This window comes from Planococcus citri, chromosome 5 (assembly GCF_950023065.1).
Source record: "Planococcus citri chromosome 5, ihPlaCitr1.1, whole genome shotgun sequence".
Taxonomy (NCBI): domain Eukaryota; kingdom Metazoa; phylum Arthropoda; class Insecta; order Hemiptera; family Pseudococcidae; genus Planococcus; species Planococcus citri.
The window spans coordinates 57,945,551-57,970,476 of NC_088681.1; the positions used below are offsets into that span (position 1 = coordinate 57,945,551).

Consider the following 24,926-nt stretch of genomic DNA (forward strand, 5'->3'; position numbering starts at 1 on the left):
ATAAAACACCAAAAACATCCTTTTCCTTCTCCCTCTCCCTCACCTACTCCTCTGCTATCAACACCATCACGAGACAGCGCCCAAACACAATATTGCGAATCAAAAACACCAACTGCGAAGTTGCTCGAACAAAACGAACGACAATCTATAAAAGATAAGAAGTTGTAGAATATCTGCGACGTTTAATTTGGCGCTGCTCGGTCCATCCGAAATGCAAAATTCGTTCGCAAGTTGCCCGTTGCTGCGCCTCCTCCCTCCTCAGTCCTCATCAGCCTATACAATTCTACATAGCACAGCGAAATGTACACAACAGATATCTGATTATTAAAGGAAAATAAAACAAGCGAAACGCGCATTTATACGCCATTAAACGCTGGCAAACAAAACTTTCACGCAAATATTCGGTTATAAGCGAGCAAGAATGCGCGACACAAAGTTTCATGTTTTTAGCCGACTAATTACCAAGTATCGGCGGCGGATGAAACATCCACTTGCGCTAACAATTCACACAGATTCGTACAATCGATGATTTTTATATGCGAAAAACCGCCGAAACTTCTGGCATGTGGTGGTTTTGCTTTTGGGCTTAATTAACTACGCGTCTGACGAGGAGAGAAATTAAAATTCGCCGAACTGGGGCTGACGCTGGTTTTTCGTTAGTTTACATATCGAATATGGCCAGACCATTTTTCCAATAAAAGAACACAAAAGAGGCTCGTATATAAATCAAAGCGGTTTAACTGGAATTTGCGATGAGTACGGAGTTACTAGAGAGGGAAGAGAGCGAGGAAAAGCATCGATGCATAAATCAACGCCATCTGTACCAGCAGCAAAGCCATCACCACACACATAGTCCTACCTCTGTATAGGTACCTATCTCATAATCACGCAACACTTACTCAACAGTTGAAATTCAAACAATAGCTCAAATGCAAACAATAGAGACGCACAGAGCACCTCGATATATCCCGTATTAATTTCCATGCTGCCCAATCTAACACCCCCCCTGTCCCCCTCCCTCTTCCATTGCTCTGAAAAGGGACTACTGACTGCTCATCCACGGATCCAATATCTCTAATTTACAGTTATATGTATAGGTAAGTAAGCACTCGGATAATTATCAATAATATCGTCGCATTTGCTTAACTTAATTGGCCACTTTTATCGTCGTGTAATGTTGCGAGAGGGTGGATTTCGAGTTCGACATTTATCTCGACTCTCAAATCGTCAAGAATAATTTTCAGCAAGTAACTAACTAACTCTTATATACTGTAACAAGCATCATTGTCAATTCAATTCAATCAACAGCAACACGTACTGTACGAGTATTTTCAAGTACCTAGGTATGATATACTCCCAGATATTAGGTACTGAGAGACTCACAAACACACTCTGAAAAGAGCACTTGCTTCGCGAATGATTATACATTCACACTCTCTAATTACCAATAAAAGTTGAAATAGTTGGAAATAATTGCGAGCTTTATGATGACACAAGGAACAACCCGGAGTTCAAACCTTTAGGGAAATAGTTTCCATACCACATACGACGAACACGCACAGTGCGAAACGACTCGTAACAGAATTGTATTGTAACTTCTGGTTTTTTCCATTTCTATGTACTCGTGTACGAAGTACGATCCCTTTAACCCCAGCGTCAAGCGCCAACGCGTCACGAGGGGATGTCACAATTCAATGGTCAACGAGCAAGTGATAATTATCTTTTTTTAAATATTAGAACGTGTCGTTCATCAGTGATGTTGATGATGATGATGATGGAGATGGTGGTGGTGGTAATTCAAAGGGTGGGTTCAGTTTACTTAGTATGAATTTTTATCGCGTTCGCGAAAAAGTGTGTAGTGTTATGTTAGAAGTTATAATGACGGAAAAGAGGAAAGGGGAGGGAGAGCTGGATTATGATGAATCAAAGAACGTATTTTTTTGTTTTGTTTCAAATTATTTACTTCAAATAGGCATAGCATAGGGTGCATTTTTCAAGATGTTGATTCAAGTGCCTTAAATTTGAAAATGGGAGGACACTCCTGGGTCATTCCACGTCAATTGGACCAAGAAGTGGTAGGTGGGTTCGGCGATTTTTTGAAATTTTTCCTGTGGAAAGACCTTCCAAAGGGATGACCAATGGCGCAAATCGCAGCCCTCTAGCCCATTTTTAACAGCAGCCAGGGGGTGTCAAAGTTTTCAGTGAACCTAAAATATCATTCATTTCAGCAGTGGATTACTCGATAACCGTGATACCTACCAAAATGGAACTTTTCCCCATAGTTAGGGGTTTTGAAAGGCTTTTTGGTGATATCATAAAAATCAGTGTTGCCACCTTTTTTCGTACAAAAAATTAGCTCAAAAAGTTTCGAAACGTAGTTTTCATATCGTTCCGACTCTCAAAAATTCTGAAAAAAATTTATTATGGACAACTGTTCATGCTGAACAACATATTAAAAAATTGGGATGGTAACTTGTCGTAAAGTCGATTTAAAAAAATTGAAAGTTTGCGAAAAAATGAGATTTTTTGATTTAAAACATGAAAAAAAGTTTTGATTGGTAAAGTTGACCCATTTGACCCCCATATTTACGTATCTGTTGAAAAAGTTGAAAAAACCCCTTCACTCAATAAAATAAACTCATCACAAAAAAATCAAAATTCTAAAAAATTCAATTTTCAATTCCAAACATCAAAAAAAGTTTAAATTTATTCTGTTGTCTTATGTTGACCTCTTTCTGACGTATTTCATGAAAAAGTTGACAAAAATCACACTTACAGCAAAAAAATTAAAATTTGCTTATTTCTTGAATTTTTTCGAATTTTGAATTTTTTTGCGATGAGTTAATTTCACCGAGTGAAGGAGTTTTTTCAACTTTTTCAACAGATACGTAAATATGGGGGTCAAATGGGTCAACTTTACCAATCAAAACTTTTTTTCATGTTTTAAATCAAAAAATCTCATTTTTTCGCAAACTTTCAATTTTTTTAAATCGACTTTGCGACAAGTTACCATCCCAATTTTTTAATATGTTGTTCAGCATGAACAGTTGTCCATAATATATTTTTTTCAGAATTTTTGAGAGTCGGAACGATATGAAAACTACGTTTTGAAACTTTTTGAGCTAATTTTTTGTACGAAAAAAAGTGGCAACACTGATTTTTATGATATCACCAAAAAGCCTTTCAAAACCGCTAACTATGGGGAACAGTTCCATTTTGGTAGGTATCACGGTTATCAAGTAATCCACTGCTGAAATGAATGATATTTTAGGTTCACTGAAAACTTTGACACCCCCTGGCTGCTGTTAAAGATGGGCTAGAGGGCTGCGATTTGCGCCATTGGTCATCCCTTCGGAAGGTCTTTCCACAGGAAAAATTTCAAAAAAATCGACGAACCCACCTACCACTTCTTGGTCCACTTGACGTGGAATGACCCTCCTATGCCTTTAAGATATGTACCTATTAAGATACCATTTTGAAAATTGTTCGGCCCCTAAGATTTCAACAATCTATATCAAATTTTCAAAAATTACTTCATGACAATTTCGTTGGGTTTTTAAAACTTGAAAAAATCCAGACGAATTTTAGAACCAATAGGAGTAATTTTTGGTAAATTACCAAGATCTTTAGTAATTCTTGGTAAATTATTCGTGATTTAGTAGTTTTTGATGAATTATTAGTAATTTGAAAAAAATGACCAATTTCTGACATTTTAAATTGAGTTCAGGTCTTAGGCTTATAAAATCAGACTATTAAAAATTTGGAAAAAATTTTAGGTATAATAAATTTTTAATAATTATTTTGATTTCAACTGCACTCAATTTACTAATAGTTGGGGGACCCGCATAAGGATCACTTGCACCCCCTGTCGATCCTCCGGGACAACTTTTTTCATAAAGGGGAAGTCGTAAGTAACATTTCTAGCCCTTGTCCTAAAAAAAAGTGGCCCTACTTACAAAATGGCAGCCATTTTGATTGACAGGTCAGCCGAAATCGCAGATTTTGCGTTCCGTCATAGGACTAGCATAAACACTTTTGAACCGTACAAACGTAGATCGAAAGAGCAGGCAAAAATTCATCACCTGTCAAAATTTCAAGTGCTTAAGTGCCTTTTTCGATTTTTGGTGAATTTTCAAAAATCAAATTTTGCCCAAAATGTGAGAAAAAATCAACATTTTACCAAATTGACCTAGAAAGCTGAAATTTGGGATATACCCTATTTTCAACCTGACAAATCGATTGGAAACTGTTTCAGACCGTTTTGAGTAGTTCTGAAGCCTCCAGCAGATTTTTGAAACTCGAAATTCCCACAAGATTTCATTAAACGAAGTTGGAAAGCAGAAATTAATTTTGCAAACTAATTTCAATACGCTATGAAGACAACTGCAGGTGAATTTCAAGTCGTTTTGGAGCCTCCAGCGATTTTTTTGAAAATTACTGGAGCCTCCAGTAGATTTTTGAAACTCGAAATTCCCACAAGATTTCATCAAATGAAGTTGGAAAGGACTGCAGGTGAATTTCAAGTCGTTTTGGAGCCTCCAGCGATTTTTTGGAAAATACTGAAGCCTCCAGTAGATTTTTGAAACTTGAAATTTCCCCAAAACTTCATCAAATGGGGTTAGCAAACCAAAATTTACTCTGCAAACTAATTTTAATACAATAATATGAAGTCGACAATGGTTTTGAAGCTTCCAGCTACTATTTGGAAATTTCAATTCTCCTAAAAACGCCATGAAACCTTTCCAAAATTACTTGAACTCACCTTCAGTCGTCTTCAGCGGGTGTTAAAATTGGAGTGCATAGTCAATTTCAGCTTTCCATCTCCATTTTGATGAAATTTTGGGGAACTTTCAAGTTTCAAAAATGTACTGGAGGCTCCAGTAATGTTCAATAAATCGCTGGAGGCTCCAAAACGACTTGAAATTCGCCTGCAGTTGTCTTCATAGCGTATTGAAATTAGTTTGCAAAATTAATTTCGGCTTTCCAACTTCATTTGATGAAATCTTGTGGGAATTTCGAGTTTCAAAAATCTGCTGGAGGCTCCAGAACTGCTCAAAACGGTTTGAAACAGTTTCCAATCGATTTGACAGGTCGAAAATAGGGTATATCCCAAATTTAAGCGTTCTAGGTCAATTTGGTAAAATGTTGATTTTTTTCTCACATTTTGGCCAAAATTTGATTTTTGAAAGGATTACCGATGCAATGATTACCTATCTCAATTTGTTCAAAACGGTCACATTGCTGATTTCCGAGCCCCAAAGTTGATAAAAATTTGACTAAAAATGGAAATTTGATAGCAAAATTTTTTAGTTGTTGAAATTTAAATTTTACCTCTCATCTGAAAGTTGTTTTTATTGATAAAAGCATCACCGAAACTAAAAATTGAAAACTGAGACAGCAAAACTGATTTCTGGTAGTTTATTTTTTCGAATTAACTTCCAAAATAGGTATGACGTGGTAAAAAGTCGAACTAAAATTGAAACTGAAAAAAAAAAAAAAAAAAAAAACAGAATTGAAATGAAGAAGCTGAAGCTGAAACTAAAAACCGAAAACTAAAACTGAAATGAGCGAAAGTGAAACTAAAGATTGAAAACTGAAACTAAAAAAAGAAAAACAGCAAAACTGATTTCTGGTAGTTTCCAATAAATTTCTAAAATATGATGCTGAAAAAAGAGGAACTGAAACTGAAACTGGAACTGTAATTGAAAAAAAAACAAAACTGAAACTAAAAACTGAAAACTGAAACTAAAAAAAGTTAATCGGAATTCGGAAACTGAAATGAGCAAAACTGAAAACTAAAAAGTGAAACTGAAAAAAGCAAAACTGAAACTATAAACTGAATAATGAAAACTGAAAATGAAGAAAGCAAAACTGATTTCTGGTACCTAGTTTATTTTTTCCAATAAACTAAAATACAAATATATTACTGAAAAACGTGGAACTGAAACTGAAACTGAAAAAAAAAAACTGAAACGAGCGAAAGTGAAACTAAAAATTGAGAACAGAAACTGAAAAAAGCAAAACTGTTTTCTGGTAGTTTATATTTTTCCAATAAATTTCTAAAATATGATGCTGAAAAAAGTGAAACTGAAACTGAAACTGAAACTGTAACTGAAAAAAGCAAAACTGATTTCTGGTGGTTTATTTTTTCCAATAAATTTCCAAAATATGTTACTGAAAAACATGGAACTAAAACTGAAACTGGAAAAAAAACTAAAACCTAAAAATTGAAAACTGAAACTGAAACTGAAAAAAGCAAAACTGATTTTATGGTAATTTATGTTTCGAGTGATGGCAAAACTTTTGTATTTTAGTTTCAGTTTTGTTCATTTCAGTTACAGTTTTTTTTCAGTTTCAGTTTTATTTCCACTTTTTTTTCATCCAATTCGTAACATTTTGGAAATTTTTTGAAAAAAATCATAATTACTAAAAATTAGTTTTGCTTTTTCCAGTTTCAGTTTTTATTTTTTTAGTCGAATTCAGTTTCAGTTTTAATTTTTCAATTCCTTCATTTCAATTTCAGTTTTTAAACAGTTTCAGTTTTCCGTCACTGATTTTTTCCAAATAAATTTCCAAAATACTTATGATGGTGAAAAAAGTGCAATTAAACCTGAAACTGGAAAAAAAAACTTGTACATCGAATTGAAATCAAGAAATTGAAACTAAAACTAAAACTGAAATGCAAAAGTTTGGCCATCACGGCGGGAAAATCCACTTCAAATCCTAAAATTTTGAGTCTCTATTGATTTAGCTTCGTCCAACTTGGAAAATGAAATACCTATCTCATTTGTCAAATAAATTCCTTTTTATACTCCTCCTTTCCCCTCTCGCCAATGAAAAATTATACCAAGCTCAATAGCCAAGTTTATCTTCGCCCACAATTGAAAATACATACGACTAGAAGATGCCTCTGAAAAGATGTAGACTCGAATATAAACATCGTATTACCTAGTCGTTGAGTTTGTATTAAAAAATTGAAAAAAATTCCACCAATGTTTTCATTTCGAGCGCTTCTTTGTACGTAAACCTCCAAAAAACAAATGTTTTTTCGTCAAGTTATCCGCAACAATAACGCTTTGCGAAACAAAACAAGACAATTTGAAGGAAAAAAACTTCGACTTTTTTCCTCTCGCTACAAAAAAAATGAAAACAGTACCTACCTACAGCTCGAATTTGAACTTCGCGAAAAAATAACACATCCTTTCGGATATAAATTTATCAACTTTTTATAAATACGAGCGCGAATTTGGAGAATTTAATAAAACTTTGCGAAAAATAAAATCTGACTCGAGAATTAATTAAAACGTATCAAAAAAATATAAATTTAAATTAAAAAATAATACTTGAGAGATTTCGACGAGCGACGAACGAGGGTAAAAATAAAGGTATAGTAAGGTTTGTATACAATTTCCATAAACGAAAAACGATGGGTCACCGTGTAAATTAACATTTTCTATAGTTTTTCTTTTTAATTTGACTAAAAAAAAATAAATTGAAAAGTACTACCGAGTGACTGTTTTAAACGTACGGAAAGCTTTTTATAATACTGAACTAAAATTATAGAGTTTTTGGGGACTTTTTTCTTCTTTACCTTTACCTACTGTATGTATTTTTCTTCTTTTAGTAAAGATTTTTTGCTATTGTCAAAAATATCAATATCAAACGAATTGATTTAATTTTTCTTCAAACTTGAAAAGAATATTTTGGTACAGCTACCTATGGAATTCCACTCTGAAAATATCTTCGTTGTAGAAGGGTACGTAGTATTTCATCTTTTGAATACCGTCAAAAAATTCCTTCTTTTTGTCTTGTGTATTTCAAAAGGAACAAGTTGAAAAATTTAAATACTTATTCAATCTTTTATGCAAAAGTAATCAAAAATGAGTAAGAGTTTTATAATATTGAAATTCTTTAAAACTAAAAATAGGTAATGACTTATTCAACCAAACGCTGTGATTATCGTAAAAGTTTTTCATTAATTGCTGGAAGTAAATCGTATTTTTTTTTGCCTACCAGAAAATCTTGGAAAAAGCATTTGAAACCTCACTCAAAAAGAGGCACATATTTCAAAGAATCAAAATATACATTTATAGTGAGCGCATATTTTATAAGAGAAATGTTCCATTTTCAAGGAGGAAACCTCACACAATTTGAAATTATTACGTGCTGTGACGCGAAAGAGAGGAAGTGATTAAATAATTAATCGTGGTTTATTTTTGAAGGCAGGTGGTTTGATTTTTCAAGTATGATCCGATAGAGCATGAAATATAGGTCTAAAATCTGTGTTACGATTAGATATTTTCATTCATTGAGAAACAACTGAAGTTGGTAGGTACTTACTTCTTTATTTATCGCATCTTGAAAAATTCACGATTCTAATTTCTGTATGGTCAATGCTCATTTTTTCAATATTATTATACTCCTCTAAACCTTTTCCCTACGAAACTGTTCTTGAATATACTCACTCAAAATATCAAGGTTTTCAAGGAAACTGAGTTCAGAAATCCAACTCTGGTATCAGAAAAAAATTTAGCTTTCAACTTAAAAAGTTCGAATTTGAGCTTTTCAAATTTTTATCTGACCAGTTTTAAAATTAGCAAAAGCTAATTTGGCTGTTTCGCAAAAACTTGCAAATTGGTAATGAAAATAATTTATCTCATCCCTGCTTCTCTCCTTTCTTCCCATATCTTGAGACCGAATAGGTAATGATTGGGGACCTACATTGAAAGAAACTCATTTTTAAAAAATTCATTTTTGTGTGTTCCTGTCCATCAATTTTTAGCTTTGGAAAATCATTATGCCAGACTATTGAAACCGTTGAAAAAACACGCATAAATCAAATAGACGGAGGTCAGCGACCCAAAGAAGCCTGCCAGTCAGACAGACAGATGGCCTTGAGAGATCAGACAGATAGGTCAATGAACTTGGAAAGCCAGACAGGCAGACATACATTATTGAAAACCAGACAGACAGGTCAATGACCTTAAGAAGTCAGCCAGATGACATTGAGAGTCCAGACATACGGGTCAGTGACCTTGAAAAGCCAACCAGATAGACAAACGACCTTGAAAAATCAGACAGACGGGTCAATGACCTTAAACGGTCAGACATGTGACTGTAAGAAGCCAGATATATGGGCCAATGACCTCCATATGTATGACAAACGACTTTAAGAAACAAAACAGAAAGATCAATGACCTTGAGAAGTCAGACAGCCGTGTCAATGACCTCAAAATGTCAGGCAGGTAACCTTAAGAAGCCATATGGGATGCTCAATGACCTCCATATGTGTGACAGACCACTTTAAGAAGCCAGACAGACAGGTCAATGACCTTGTGAGAGCCGGTAGACGCGTCAATGAGTTTCAAATGCCAGACTGATTGGAAGACAGGTGACTTTGAGAAGCCAGACATACAGGTCAATGACCTTGAGAGAGCAGGCAGCTGCATCAATGACTTTCAAATGTCAGACCGACTGAAAGACAAGTGACTTCGAGAAGCCATACATACAGGTCAATGACCTTGAGAGAACAGACAGACAGTTCAATGACCTTAGGAAGCCAGACACACCAGTTAATGACCTACTGATGCCAGTCACACCGGCAGACAGACGACTTTGAGAAGCCAGACAGATGGGCCAATGACCTTAAGAAGCCAGACAAGCAGGTCAATGACCTCAAGAGAGCAGACAGGCAGACATACATCTTTGATAGGCCAGACAGACGGGTCAATGACCTTCTAATGACAGGTACACCTGCAGTCAGACGACTTTGAGAAGCCAGACAGATGGGTCAATGACCTTAAGAGAGCCGACAGACAGTCAGAATCTTTGATAAGCCAGACAGACGGATCGATGACCTTCTGATGCCAGGCACACCGGCAGACAGACGTCTTTGAGAAGCCAGACAGATGGGTCAATGACCTTAAGAGAGCAGGCAGACACGTCAATGACTTTTAAATGCCAGACCGACTGGAATACAGGTGACTTCAAGAAGCCAGACAGACAGTCAATGACCTTGAGAGAGCAGACAGACAGTTCAATGACCTTAGGAAGCCAGACATACTGGTTAATGACCTACTGATGCCAGGCACACCGGCAGACAGACGACTTTGAGAAGCCAGACAGATGGGCCAATGACCTTAAGAAGCCAGACAAGCAGGTCAATGACCTCAAGAGAGCAGACAGGCAGACATACATCTTTGATAGGCCAGACAGACGGGTCAATGACCTTCTGATGCCAGGCACACCGGCAGACAGACGACTTTGAGAAGCCATACAGATGGGTCAATGACCTTAAGAGAGCCGACAGGCAGACATACATCTCTGATGGGCCAGACAGATGGGTCAATGTCCTTCAGAAGCCAGGCACACCGGCAGACAGACGACTTTGAGAAGCCAGACAGATGGGTCAATGACCTTAAGAGAGCGACAGGCAGACATACATCTTTGATGGGCCAGACAGATGGGTCAATGTCCTTCAGAAGCCAGACAGGCAGGTCAATGACCTTAAGAGCGCCGACAGACAGTCAGAATCTTTGATAAGCCAGACATACGGGTCAATGACCTTGAGGAAAATATATGATTTGAGACTTTTCAAATTTTTTCCAGCTTTTAAGAACTCATAACTCATAAGAGATAACAATTTTATGAGAAATTCGTAAAATTATACTTACCTACCAGACTTGAAAAAATTATGTTGGACTTTCTAGTATTGTCTGACTTTTAAAAAGTTGAAAAAATTCCAGATAAGTATTTCGCTAAAAATTCCAAAAAGTCTTTTTTCTATCTAAAAGTTATCTCCCAAAAGTGTTGTTTTTTTCCCAAAAAGTTCCAAAAAAAAGTCAAGTTTTCGACATTTTGTGCGAAAAACAAACATTACTTTGCAAAAGTTGACAAAAACTCTCGCTTTTTATTCTATAAATTTTAATGGTCTCGCATTTTTCAATAAACTGACAAAAAATTGTGGATGGAAGAAGAGGGGGGGGGGTTAAAGTCTCATCTTCTGGAAAATTTTCAAAATTGATTTAATTTCAAGTAGAAATAAAAGTCTGACAAAATATTAAAAAGCTCATTTTTGAAAGTTTGATATAATTTTAGCCATTTAATGATTTTTTCCAAGTTCTTAGAAGTCAGATATTTTTTAAAGGTTATTAAAAGTACCTATGTGAATTTTTAAAACCTGACATAATGTCAAAAATGTATTTAAAAATCAGACTGGGGTTCGAATCTGTTTTTATTTGAAGTTATTTTTATAATTATAATCTAGCTGACTGATTCTCCAACACAATACGTCTCACGTCTGTGGTCTGAGAAAATGGTAATAAAGCTTCATTATCATACCCAATATCTTAAGCTATTCTACCAGTACTTATCTCTCCATAAACTTGAAAACTAATAATCGTCGCGACTTCATCGGCGTTAATTTGAAACTCGTTAGCTTTTTCAAATTGACGTTAAATAATTCATTGAAAGCGAGTAAAAGCTCGTCGAGAAGAAGATATCTAATTTAACGCAATTTAACTTATACATATACACTGAACAGTAAACAGGGTAAACACGAACACGAAAGAAAGATAGATATTTCGCCTTCATCTTGGACTTGATGTGTACCTACTTACTTCTACTTGCTCGTCGTCGTCGTGAGTCACGATAGGTACTTACGAATTATCTGTCTCAGTGTATACAAACTTGGGTTTTCTCCTTTAGCTTGCTCGATTGTTTGAAGAAAATTGAAAAATTGAACGGATATATTCAACATGAAATATTTGCTAAGAGCTCTTATACTCTCGTATACCCGTAGTGTACTTCCTCATTCGAGCTTTCACGTACAAATACAAGTTCGATAGTATACAAGTACATAGTAAAGTATAGTAGAAGTTCATTAACAGTTTAAAAGGCAAGTTTGCCGGAAAACTTACGAGTATCTCGCCGATGAAAAGGTTTTGGAAATCGGTTCGCAGGATGGCGTTTAATTTCCCACTTTATCGTTATTATGACTCGGAAGTTACGCTATTTTCTCTCTTTATTCGGTACTATATAAACTTAGACGTCGTCATCGTCATCGTCATTGTCATCGTCGTCGGTGTCTCTGTCTACCGTCTAATAATATAGCTTGTTGCTATGGCGATTAAATGACAAAATTTAAAAAATCTTTGACAACTTGCTGAGGCGATTGAATTGGTGCGAATTCCACCGATTTTCTAATCGAACGAGAGTGCTATTAATTGGAAACATTTTGATAACTATGATTGTTTTATATAATGGCACAGGTCTGGCAACAGCTACAGCAGATTTCCCATCATCTTTTCTTTACCTATCTTTTATGCTTATCCAAATGTAAACCTCGATGTCCACACCAATCATCGTCGAGAGCTCGAGTTTCTGATTAAATTGTTAATTGAAATGTCTCGTTTGTGAAAAACCATCATAACGGTGCTCAGAACTCTGTTGCAACTTTCATTCATTCAACCCTCATAGATGGTCTTTAGAGATGAGCATTTTCTTAACGAATAAATTACTATGTATAAGGCATGGATGGATCTTATATGTGTAGAACGTCGTTGATTCTCTCTCTAAGATGCTGTAGACTTTTCTTGCCTTTTGATCTTCCCATTCATGGTTTTTATTCAAACCTATTTTACCAGCCTACTTTCATGTTCCTTCTACGAATTATTTTTTTTCTTCTGAGGGGTAAAAGCATCTTGTATTTATACGAATACCTCGCTGGAAAATTATTCCAAGATGGTATCGTCAACTGAAACCATATTCCATTTTATTCGAAACTAAATTTCCCTATTAAATGTCCACTTTTAAGTACCCTAGAATACAAATCAAGCTCGTAATGACCTTTAATACATAATTCTCCATTCGTATGTGGAGTTTTTTTTGGAAAAAATAATTTTTTCTCAGTTTAAAATCTGCCCCTGATGGTTTCTCTGTTCGTATTAGATACTCAATGTTTACTCTTCCTTTGGCCTCTCTCTCCTTCCTATGGGCCTTCCCCTTTCGATCCTATTACTGTGGTGTGGTATTTCTATTACACATATCTAATATTATACGTTAATTAAATTTCAATGATACGAGTATTCTCTCATATTATTATATAAATACGAACCGCTATACCGAGCTCTGCAAAGGTCTTGCGGTTTCATTCGATAAAAATTACCTATCCGAGTATTTTTTTTTTCACTCATCGCTTCGTTCGTATCTTCCTCATCTTATAGCCTATACATACACATTTCATATACCTACCAATCTCGTTTATGCGAGTAGTATTGCATCGTCGTCGTTCGATATTATTATACGCTATATAGCGAATAATTCAATAATTGAAATACCATTATACTCGACGCAATATTCACAATGCCTGGGAAACGTGACCAGTGTGACATTAGTGTTAGGATGATGAGCCTTTTGTTAATTGACGCGTACCGGGATGAATATTCTCGCAATAGGATGCAAAAGCACTGAGACGAAGATGTCGCCAAAGGTCTGTCATTGCTGCTTGTAAATTCATGCGGAGAATTTTAGTTGGGTAATGCTGTACTTGCTCGGAGGAGAAATGTAGATATTCTTTGATTTTAGATGGGTAGGTATAGGTAGCTGGAAAAAGTTTCCAATATTGAACGTAACGTAGGTATATTGAACATAAGTACCCGAAATTTTATATTTGGGAGTGTAAAAGACATGCTCTTTCGATTTAGCTTGGTTTATTTGAAATTTTACAGTGCTAATTCAAAAAGTTCACTCGTTACAAGTAGAAGGGATAAGGTCGAGTTTTTATAATTTTTCGGCCAAAATTTAAAATAACCAAGTTCGATTGCAAATAAAATCGAGCAACGAATAACTAATGAAAATTTTGTATTTGAAAAAAATCATAAAGGGTACCCCCCGATAAGATAGGCAAAATGCCCTTAACCTCAGATTTCGATGAAACTCACAGAGTATGTTTAGTACCCCCAAAAAATAATTTTGGGTCCATAGCCCGCTCCCCACCCCACCCTCCTCAGCCAGGGGGGCCAAAAAACGAGTTTTTCAGGGGAAAAATTCTGCATCAGCGCGTGTTTGACAGATTAATTCTGTAAACGAATATAGTTAGAGGTTACATGGGGGTACCTCCCTGAATTTTTTCAGAATTTTTCATCGCATGGGGGGGGGAGAAGGGAAGACAAAACAAAACTTTAAATCGACATTACTCCGGAACGAAAAAACATACCAAAACGATTTTTTCGTCAACTTGCCATTTTATTCTGTTTTAATAATGAGTCACATATGGCAGCTTTTTCAAAAATCCCAAAAATCATGGTGAATTTTTGGGCTTCAAAAAAAACATCTATGGAAAATTCTGAGTTTCTGTTGAGATTTCAAAAGATTTTCATCGTTAAGATGGCATCTTTTTCAAAAATCCAACTGACCAGGGAATGGTCAGTAGAGATGATTGTGGATTCGAATGACACGGTTGAAGGGACAGGAACCGGAACATAATCTCAAAAATTGTGGAATTTCCAAAGTAGGTACATAGATCTTGTAGCAGCTTTTGAAGACGAACAAGAAAGGTAATCCATGTTCAAAATTGAAGGAGCTATACTGTCTAAAATTTTCAAGTGAGCCACAAATTTCCAAGATGTCAAAAGCTGAATATCTCTTTTCTAATCTTGAAGACTGTCATTTTTTAATAGAATTTTTTTTTATTTGTCTCCAAAAGTTACATCAGGGGCTTAAGTTTTTAAATTTCATTTTCTCGTAATATTTCTAGAGCAGTTCGAATAGTGATTAATTCAGCAAGATTGTTAGAAATGGGATATTGAGCGTTAGTAATGCGTTCTGAAATGTTAAATACTGAATCAGGAGCAAAGCAGATCCCTATTCCAGCAATGGCATTTTTGTCGCAATTCTTTGAACAAGCACCATCGGCTGTCACTCGTACATAGCCATCTGTATCAAAGATCAAGTCGATGTCTGGATTCAATCTTTCTTTGAGGCATTGTTGGGAAGTGATAGATGGAATATCACGTCAAGACATAATTTCACAAATTTTCTTAAGTTCTCTAGGAAAATTGAATTTGATATTAGGATAGGGTAGGTGCAAGCTAATAGTATCAGCGATGCCCCAGGCCTCATTGGGTTTAAAACCAAAAGATGTGGGTGTGTTATTAAGCTCATTTTCGATTTCCTCAATGAGATTCTGCCAATCACTATGCGATCTCATAGGGTCATAAGTTTGATTTATTTCTACACGCAACTTATCTCCAATGCATCGCATCCTTCTTTCGACTGAAGACGATTGAGGATTGTAAGCGTTAGTGTGAGCTATTTGGATTCCATAAAAAATCCGAGGCCACTTTTAGGGTTCTACTGAGCGATTGAAAATTTGTACATTTTTTTTTTGGGGGGGGGGAGGTGTATTAGTAGTTGGTGTTTTGAAAATATTTTCTTTGCAAAAGTTTCGCTATACTTATTAATGACAAAAAAATATTGAAAGATGATATATTTCTGAAACTGAGGAAATATTTTGGAATGCAATGATGGCAATATTTTAGGTTTCAAAAAATCAAGAAAGATTGGCAGCGTTTTTTCGCTATTGTGAGCAAGAGAGGTAGGGTGGGGGGGGGATTTTTTGGCTCCAACATTTTTTTTTAAAGGTACCCAACAATGTTTCATCAAAATTTCAGAAATCCGAGGACACGGGCATTTCACCTATTTTCCCCAGGAATACCCTTTTAGCTATCTTGATAAAAGCAAAAATACTTCTGCGCATGTAGTTTTACGATCGCGCGGTATAAATGAATTTTCAATTATACAATTCTGAGGTAAAATTTCACGCTGAACAACATGGTTCTCTTCGATTTCCGCCATTTGTCCATATTTTTGGAGAAAAACGTTAAAAACGTGGTTTTTTGAGCTTTTGAGCTTGACCCACCACTCCAAATGACCGGGTGATGACTTCTACAGAAAGTAGGCCTAAAGATACATATCTGACAAAAAAATCGTTTTGGTATGTTTTTTCGTTCCGGAGTAATGTCGATTTAAAGTTTTCTTTTGTCTCCCCTTCTCCCCCCCTGCGATGAAAATTCTGAAAAAATTCTGGGAGGTGCCCCCATGTAACCTCTAACTATATTCGTTTACAGAATTAATTTACGTCAAACACGCGCTGATGCAGAATTTTTCCCCTGAAAAACGCGTTTTTTGGCCCCATGGCTGAGGGGGGGGGGAGCGGGCTATGGACCTAAAATTATTTTTTGGGGGTACTAAACATACCCTGTGCGTTTCATCGAAATCCGAGGTTAAGGGCATTTTGCCTATCTTATCCAGGGGTACCCTTTCATTCCCATTCCAATTCTTCTTCTACGACTCCTTTTCATTAGTACCTATTTTTTTCAACCCATTTAATCCTGGAATTCGATTCCCACCCTTATACGTTTCTCAACCCTCTCATCGACTTGAGTAAATATTCTCTATGAACTGCTCGTTTACTTAGAAATTAATGAAGTTTCGCGGCGACACTGCCCCCGCATCTGTTCCACTCTCCTCCACCATCCTGTCAAGATATGAATGCTTGCGATTCCCGATGCTTAACTCGAGCTCGAACACGCGAAGTAATCTCGATGTTAATTTATAATTCACGTTGAAAGACCTCGCTTTTGTGTACAATTCCATCGAGTCAGTCGCCATTTTTGGGCTTCTACGAAACCTGCCATCGCCATTCCGCAAGGACTGCAAGGAGTCAAAGACTGTGGGGAAGCACAAAGCACCGATGGTCGCGGAAACGCGACGTAGACATCGACGTAGACATCGGCGGTAGCGGTGGTAAAAGTTAATTCGTAATTTTTCTTATTACACAATGGCAATAGCAAAAGCAAAGGCAAAACGTCCCTTTTTCTTAGGCTGCTATAGGCTGTATAAGGGTGAAATACATTGAAAATTATTACTCGTCGAGATAACTCTTGGCGTATCGTCGTAAAATACTTGAGAGCCGAGTCATCCGCTCTGGCAACGAGAAAAGAATCGCAACCCTCGGTACAATTACAACTTTCACCGTTTGTAAGCATACTAAAATCACGCCTTCGATAATTTGTTTTGAAAACAGTTTTTATTCCGCCAACGACTACGACGACTTGCTCGAGCAAGAGGAACCCTAGTGAAAAAAAAAATCATCTTTTGAATTACCAAATAGGTATGGAAATAAGTCGATATCTTTTATAGTATCTTTCGGCAGCAAGCAGGAAAATAATAGGGAAAAAAACTTTTCTTCAAATTAAAACCATTCGTAGTTCGTAGTTATGTATACGTACTATACGATAGTTATGTTTACAAATGGCGTTCTCCTCTTCATTCCTCATCTTCACTCACCTGTTCGTGGTTTCGTCGTCGTTTCACTTGCCAATGACTCTGAAACGCTTCGGGGGTGTTTTTTTTTTTTATACCAAACGACTCGAATAATTGCATTTAAAACGCAGAAATTCCACTCAAATTCATATTCAACTGGTATTGACCCGAGCCACACGAATACGTCGGGTTACTAAGGTTACACGATGTTTTTGTTTTTTTATTACACCCTTTGTTATAGGTAGGTACTCCGACCTCCTCGTCTAATTCTGTAAATACCATCTTCGTTCACGTTTACCACGTGGTTTTAAACTACTCGACTAGTCGCGTAATTAAAGGATGGTAATTTAATAGAGTACTCTGGTCTATTTTTCTTACTTAAAGCATCGTGGGTCGTCGAATAAGCGTTGTTTTTCTTGCCCAAAAGCGATGAATTACGTTGCGCTGTATTAGGAGATTTATAAAGTGGCTTCCGAGTAGTACGGTATGGTATATGGTATATCGAGAGACGAGAGATCCAGTTTCCCGAGAAAGAATCTTGTAATTTTGGTGTACTGTACGTATTAGATGCACTTTTATTTCGCTCGCGTCCGCGACGACGTTCGACTTTATAATACGAGTATATAAGGTATACTTACATTGTATGTATAATAAAGATCTTTTGCACGTTGAACCGTAACCTTTCGTGTAAGTTATCTGAAAACTGATGAGCTAGTAACCGCATTCCACCTTTCTCGTGTTTCCTTTTTCCTCACGACTGCATAAATTGATGACCGGAAAACCATTTTGACGCGGGTGTATTTTTTTTTTAGTTATTCTGGGGTTTGTTTTTTTTTTTACTTTTTTTTCGCTTTTTTTTTTTTGGTTACAGTTATATTGGTTACATTACTTTTCAATTTGGACAAAATGTTCACAAAAATTATACTTATGATAAGGGAGGGAGGGGGGGGGGGGATTGCAAAAAATTGTCTTGAGGATTTTGACTAAATTCGGTGGAGACCTTTATTTTGAGTTGAAAGCCAGTCAGAAAAAATTTCAACTCTTGAGGTTCCTCTGGAAGAGAGATATGGGTCCTCGAAGAGGGAACGTTTTCGAAAAAATTGTGGTTTTTTCGCTCTAGCTTCTACTCAACCTGTTTTTGGGGAAATGGCTGGTTTCAGAAGGTAGTATAGGAGATTCTGCGTTGCTCTAGACCATTTCATCAAAATCTGAGACCACTTTTATGGTTCTAAAGAGCGATCATTTTAAAATTTTTGGGCAAATTCGTGTTTTGAAATTTTTTTCTCAAATATTGAGCATTAATTAAGCCAAAACATCGAAAGATACCATTTCTAAAACTGGGGAAATTTTTTGGAACGTAGAGGAGCCAATTTTTCAGTAATTAAAAACCAGAAAAATGTGAAAAGTTTTTGGCTAATTTTTCGATTTTTTGGAATTGGCAATAATGGCCAAAAATGTGGCATCACTGCGTTCCAAAATATTTCCCAAGTTTCGGAAATCTTACGATGCTTTGGCTTACTTAAGTAATTCGAAATACCTAAGCACTTTCAAAACACGAATTTGGCCAAAAATAAGCGATTTGCAAATTTTCAACAGCTCATTAGAACTCTAAAAAAGTGGTCTTGGATTTTGATGGCAATGGCCAACGTTGACGCAGAATCTCAAATACCATCTTTGGGAATTGGTCGTTTTTCCCAAAACAAGTAGAGTAGGGGCTTGAGGGAAAAAACCACGTTTTTTTTTTCAAAAATGTGGCTTCTTTGAAAGAATTATATCTTCTCTTTAGAGGCATCTCTAAAAATAAACTTTTTTCTGGATGAGTTTCAACTGAAAATAAAGTTCTCCGCTGAATTTGATCAAAATTCTCATTTTTTTCGAGAACCACTCCAATGAATTTATTCAGTAAAAACGAAGAAAATTAGTCCTGAAGCTATAAAATCAACTCATGTACACTGAATCGTACTATTTACAGACATTCTGGAGCCACTGACGTAATTTTTGGTTTCTCCAGAATTATTGGGTACTTCTCCAGGAGGCATGAAAATTGATTCGAGCAGTTGAAAATCGAGTTTTGTGGCTTATGCTCGAGCTATTCAACAAAGTACACATTTGACTTAATTTTCAGATGGAAACCAGTTGCCTACCTATCATTGAAAATATACCGGTTAAAAAAAACACTCAAGGTGTCCATCTGGAAATTGAGCTAAATATGGATGAATTTGTTGAACAGGTTGGGAATAAGCCACAACTCGATTTTTAACCGCTCAAATTAATTTTCATGCCTCCTGGATAAATTTGAAAATCCTGGAGAAATCTAAAATCGCTCTGGCAGCTCCAGAAATGGATCGAAATGGTAAAATTCGTACTCGGAAGGTTGGTTTCAGACAAGGTACAATCATTCGATGCAAATTTTAAAATTTTCCAAGGAACAGAAAATGTTTGATTGTTTTGTTTTATGAATATATTCTGGTTAGAAAAACGTAGATTTTTTGAAGCATTTGCCTGAAAACTGAGCCAAAATGTGGATAAACCCTAATAAATAAGTCGAGAATAAGCCACAATTCCATTTTTAGCAGTCCTAAATTAATTTCTACGATTGATGGAGTAATTTTAAAATTCTGGAGAAATTAAAAATTGCGCTGGAGGTTTTGAAATGAGCGAAAATGGAGAAATTTGGTTCCAAGGGGTTGATATTAGTTTTAAAACAAATTTTCATCATTTTTACTAGGAAAAAAAAACATAAAAATGTCCGGAAGAAAGTCAACTGGAGCAGCTGAAATTTTAGTGATGGCGTTTTCAGACCACACTCTTTCCAGAAATCATGTTTTTTTTTTTGTTTTAATGGGAGGAGGATACTTCCAGAAGTTTTCTTGCCAGCTTAAAATATTGATTTTATTGATCGAAATGGCGCATTTTCAATTCTGAAATTCAAAAGTTGTAAGTTGAACTTATTCCAGCTAATAAAGGCTCAAGTTTCAAAATGACAATGCAAATGTGAGCTGTAATTTAAAAAGTACACTTGAAAATTATCATCGAAGTAACTTTTAGTGTTGATTTCAAATTCCATTTTCAAAAAGGAGACTCCAAACCCATAAAGGAGGCATCCTCATCTCCTAATTTAGGGTCAGAATAAGAATACACTTTCAATTTTTCGACTCATTTCTTGTTATGAGCCCTTTATGCCTTATTTCGGACTTGGAGTCATTGAATGAGAACTCGGAGGTTGGAAGGAGTCAGATCAAAAAACTAAATCATAATTTTGTGTTTAGCACATTTGAAAATATAAATTATTCAATGTATCGCATATGACTTTGATAATTTTTTTTTCGAAGCCACTAAATTTTAGGAATGGAGATGGTTTCATTTTGAAAATGGCATTATTTCAAATCAGCCCCAAAAATTACGTCAACTTAATAGTAATTTTCAAGTGATTTTGAATCATAGATCTTTCAATTTGAAAACTCAAGCTTTTAATATCATTTGAATAGTTCAACTTTCAACTTTTGAAAATGAAAACTTGAATAAGTAAATATTTCTGAGTAGCACAACGTTAAAATTAAGAATCTCAATTTTTTTATTACCTAAATAAATTTTTATGAGATTTCTTTTTTTTGCGTTTCGAAAAAAAAATTGCCAGCTTGAGATCTTTTGTGAGAATGAGGTTGAATTTCAATTTCTAAAATACAGATTCCTGATTCTCATCCCTCTTCCAGAAAGTGGACAAAAAATGAATAAAAATACCCCCCCCCCTCGAAAAAGAGTAAACGGACATCGTTTTTTTAGAAGCACTTACCCTATAATGCAGTTCATTCAAGTTTTCTACTGTATCTTTCTAAAGGTTGTAGGGTTGTAGGATGCTTTTCATAGATGATTAGCTCAAATGTGATGCCAACCGTAAAATTGAGAAATTTTGATTTCTTTATCAAATCAATTTTTATCGAATTTTTTTTTTGAATTTGAAAAAAATCGTTAGTTATGAGATTTTTTGCGAGGATCATCAGGTTAAATTTTCACTTCTAAAATACCTACTCAGATTCTCGTCCATCTTCCGAAAAATAATGGCTTGAAAATTAATAAAAATCACCCCCCCCCCCCCTCTTCGAAGTAATGAAGAAGGTCGACGAATTTTGGTATAATTGAGTGTTGAGTTTGAGTAAACTGAACTCGTATTTTTTTAAAGTTTTCAATGCAGTTTATTCAAGTTTTCGACTTTATTTTTTTGAAAGTTGTAATGATGATTTTCTTAGATCATTAGTCCAAATGTGATTTTAAAAAGAAAAATTACTTGAAAAAAGAAATAAAAAATTACTTAATTAAGTAGAGAGACGTACTCTAATCGAATAAGTAAGAAGTTCATAAATTCAGAAAAAACAATGAAAATGAGTATCCAAAAATACCCCATCAAGCAAAATCTCAGGCGCAGATTTTCATTTTTCGATTTTTGCGAATTTTTCAATATTAAAATTTGATTAATATCAAAATTTTTCATCGAATTGAGAAAAGAAGCTGAAATTTGACTGATTAAGTATAAGCCTACTCTGAGACCTTGTTTACGTTTTCCATCAATTCAGGAAGGAATACTGTTAATTTTCAAACTTTCGTAGAGGGTCCAGAAAAGTAGTATCGTGTGTTACAATATTTCATTTCTCCTCATTTTTGTCAATGTAAGTTCAGAAAAAAAACATCAACATCTTTTTGTGGAGGAAAAATTTTAAAAATTGCAAATTTTTCATCACAAGAAATCGATTTAAGCCAAGCTTTTTAAATTTTACTTGAATTATTATTTCAAAAATAAAGCCTTCTAAAAACACAAGATGTTGATAAAAAAATAAGTGCTACTGATTTATTTTATAGGTGATTTTGTTGTTGAAATAAATTTGAGCAAAGCTAGAAAACTGAACTCCTCTGAATATTTTTTTACAACCTTTGGTAGATGAGAATTCTTTTTTATTCGAGCTATTTGATGTCCCTAAGTATCTATAATTTTGTGAAAATATTCTACTCAGCGTTGAAAAAAATCGCTTTGCGGTCAAAATTTTTCAATTTTCATTTTTTTCAACAAAAAATTCATCAGTTTAACTTGAGCAAAATTTCATCAAAAAATTATTTTTATTCGTGGAAAACTTTTTCACCTGCTAGATAAAATGAGCCAACAAGAGAGGGGAGAAGGGGGATAATAGTCGACTTAAGCTCATACATGAACCACTAACAATCCGCAAATTTTGCAAATTAATTTACCTCAAACTAAATCCATCCACCACTCTTATCAATGATTAAAAAAACCAGCAGTAAACAAGCATTTTCATCCGAAAAATTTTTACTTTCATCACGAAGACTTGTTTTTCTCAATTTAATCGCGTCAAATTCCCAATAGAGAATAACTCGAGAACACATTTCGCTTATTTTTTTTCAATTTTCCAAAACAATACTCCTCGTTTCCGGTTGAAATGATCGAACAAGGCGAAGACGAAGTCGACCTCACTACAAAGGAAAAATATAATCAAAACAAATCCTTCGAGCAACACGAGGCAGAGGAGAACCAATACAACTTGCTCGTGAATTTCACCAATAAGTATATACCTACTCTCGTAGACTCTTGTGTGAGAAATTTGTCAATATTAAATCGCGAATTTGAACCATTTCCGCGTATACGTGTTTCTCGAAAACGATAAAACCGTCGTCGTCATTAATCCTTTAAAACTAAACAAACTCAGAATACAAAGTTGTACGTTAAAGTAGAAAATTATTGGAAATTTTTTTTTAAAAAATGGGATTCACATTGGTTTTTGAAACGAACACAGCGACGATGAAAACAAATGCGGTTTCATTTTTCTCTGGCATATACACATTTGGCGTATTTATTCTACCAACAACGTCAAATAACAATCTCGTCGCTAAATCTTATCAATAACGAATACAAATAGGAAAAATACCACCGGAATGAAAATCAAACGGCTAAAAAAAAATCGTGCAAATAGAAACGATTTAGAGATGGAAAAACGAGTAGAATGTGAAAATTATTAAAGAGGGATTTCAGTCGAATTTTTGATGAATTTGAAAGCCTTTGTAAAAGTTGGAAATATTTTGAGGTGAATCAGTTGGGAAAAATTTGTGTTGGGAAATTTTCGTACGAGGGAGAAGGTATTTTGATTATTTTTAGTATAAAATTTATATACAAAGGTGGGTGGAATTGTTTGAGAGAAAATTCTCGAAAGGATTTTAAATATCTACATGTTTAATGTTTACGTAATTTTAATTTTTGAAAAATTTGATTCGTTATTTTGAGAAAAAATTTTCACATTGTTGAAATTATAACGAATTAAACAAAATTTTCAGCCATAAAACAACGTGAATTTTTAGAGAAAAATATTTCCAACTCGATCAAAAAAGCATCTAAAAAAAATCTACAACGATTTCTACATTGAATAAAAAATACGTAAAAACTTACGTGTTGGAAAAATTTCACATCCGCTGAGAAAAGAACGCGCGTTCAATCACACCACAAATGTCGAAAGCGAATAACGATGTGTGACGGGTTACGCGAAACGCGAATCAAGTAGAAATTAGTTTTTCGCCGTTCTCTCCCACCCCAAAAACTTTCCAACTCACCCTAAAATATAGAGAAACCAGAGCGCGGGGTAAATTATGTACTTCAAAGGGTCTTCGAAGCGTTTTCACTTATAACACAGAAGGCATACTGTACACAATACACCGTACAATGTGAAACTATACCATATACGAGTACGAGACGTGGTGTGTCTGTACTGTAGGTACATAGGTATAAAGGGTTGCATATCCAAACCATTCATTCGTTGATATATTTTAACAACAATATTAGTAATTTTATTCTACGTACTGTGTAGAATTTTCTCGCATGCAAAAAAAAAAAGAAAAGAAAAAAGAAAATCAGAAAGCAACGAAGAAGAAGAAGAAGAAGAATACGATGACGATGAAGTTACAGCGCGACGACAACAGTGAAAATACGAGTACGTCGGTTACACGACGACGACGATGTCGTCTGCGAAAATGTAATTTTCCAACAATCAACGTCAATATGACAGGAATTAAATTGTCTCGAGTCGAGAGATGTTGCGTGCTGCGAATAAACCATCTGTACAATGAACCGGTTATTTTACTCGAGGGATGAGCCGATGAGGGATGCTTCATGTGGCATGTTTTGTGGTATAAAGTTGGAACGAAAGATGCAGTTTTCGTACGTATTTTAAATAATGAAAGTTGAAAATGCATCTTCTTTCATGTGTAACCACAAGTCGACTTATTAGTCGGGGGGCCCGCATAAGGATCAATTGCACCCCCAGCCGATCCTCCGGGATAACTTTTTTCTTAAAGGGGGAGTCCTAAGGGACATTTCTAGCCCATTGTTCTCAAAAAAAAGGTGGCCCTACTTACAAAATGGCGGCCATTTTAATTGACAGGTCAGCCGAAATCGCAGATTTTGCGTTCCAACATTGGACTAGCATGAAAATTTTTAAACCGTACAAACATAGATCGAAAGAGCAGGCAAAAATTCATCACCTGTCAAAATTTCAAGTGCTAAAGTGCCTTTTTCGATTTTTGGTGAATTTATAAAAATCAAATTT

The 24,926-nt window shown here is 35.3% G+C and overlaps 1 protein-coding gene across 1 annotated transcript in view; it reads right to left on the minus strand.

Annotated features, from left to right (window-relative positions):
- Positions 1-24,152, minus strand: part of gogo (golden goal) — a 235,284-nt gene extending 211,132 nt beyond the window's left edge. Inside the window, exon 1 of the mRNA XM_065365706.1 lies at positions 23,774-24,152. The gene's annotated coding sequence lies outside the window, so the exon portion shown is untranslated. The remainder of the gene's footprint in view (positions 1-23,773) is intronic.
- Between the last annotated feature and the right edge of the window lie 774 nt (positions 24,153-24,926).